This window comes from Euphorbia lathyris, chromosome 6 (genome assembly GCF_963576675.1).
Source record: "Euphorbia lathyris chromosome 6, ddEupLath1.1, whole genome shotgun sequence".
In the NCBI taxonomy this organism is placed as follows: Eukaryota; Viridiplantae; Streptophyta; class Magnoliopsida; order Malpighiales; family Euphorbiaceae; genus Euphorbia; species Euphorbia lathyris.
The window spans coordinates 17,782,535-17,783,779 of NC_088915.1; the positions used below are offsets into that span (position 1 = coordinate 17,782,535).

Genomic DNA, 1,245 nt, shown 5'->3' on the forward strand with positions numbered 1-1,245 from the left:
AATTTTGTTTTGAAGGTAGTTTGGTTCGTGCAACAATTTCAAGTTCATGCGCAGTTCGCGAAGTTCGGGCACGCCACCAGACCCACTTGATCCAGAAATTGAAAGAACACTTAAGAAAAACAAGAAAGACAAAAAAAAACAAAGACAAAACACCCTTAAAAACTAAAGTAGTCCAGCCAGAAAATATGGCCGATCCACCGACACTTATGGATTATGCTAGGCCAGGAATGGCCGGTGTAACTAATAGTGTAGTTAGACCCTGTATAAACGCAAATCAATTTGAAATTAAGCCTGCTTTGCTTAATATGTTGCAAAACAACGTAACGTTTTATGGACTACCTAACGAAAACCCTAATGCCCATTTGACAAATTTCTTAGAAATTTGTGATACTTTTAAAATTACTGATGTAACAGCCGAAGCAATCAAACTTCGCCTCTTTCCTTTCACTTTGAAGGATAAGGCAAAAATTTGGTTAACTTCTATGCCTGCTGCAACATTTGAAACTTGGGACCAATTAGCCCAAGCGTTTTTATCAAAATATTTTCCTTTAGCAAAAACCGCAAGAGTCATCAAAGAATTGACATCTTTTACCCAAAATGATAATGAAACTCTTTATGAAGCTTGGGAACGTTTTAAAGAACTTCAACATTTATGCCCACACCACCAATTGCCAGATGCACTTTTAATGCAGACATTCTATAATGGATTAAATCCTACGACTAGAGGTTCATTAGATGCTATGTCTGGAGGGTTATTTATGAAGAAGACGTCCGTCCAAGCAAGAGAACTTTTGGAGGAAATGGCAATCAACAGCAGTATGTGGCCCGCAGAGCGTGGACATATACCAATGGCGAAACCATCATCCTCAAGTACATCATCGGTTAAAGGTATAATGAATCTTGATCCAGTTGCGATGTTACAAGCCCAATTTTCTGCCTTATCGCACAAAGTTGATAGGTTTATGGCACCGTGCGATCCTAATGGTAATCCGATCCAGACAGACATTGATTACGAAGGTATGAATGAGATAGAACAGGTAAATTTTGTCCAATGACAAAACCAAACTACTAATCCTTATTCTAATACTTATAATCCTGGATGGAGAAATCATCCTAACTTTAACTGGAAAGATAGTAATAATAATAATGCAAATGCTAATCAATATCGTGTAAATAATTATCAAAATCAAACAAGAGATACGATTAGCACTTTATCTTCAAAAATCGACAAATTTATAGATGCTA

At 36.8% G+C, this 1,245-nt stretch overlaps 1 non-coding gene across 1 annotated transcript; it reads right to left on the reverse strand.

The window, feature by feature from the left end:
• Positions 1-563: 563 nt before the first annotated feature.
• LOC136234337 (small nucleolar RNA R71) lies at positions 564-670 on the reverse strand. Its single transcript, XR_010691225.1, has one exon. It is a non-coding gene; the product is annotated as a small nucleolar RNA R71 (small nucleolar RNA).
• Positions 671-1,245: the final 575 nt, after the last annotated feature.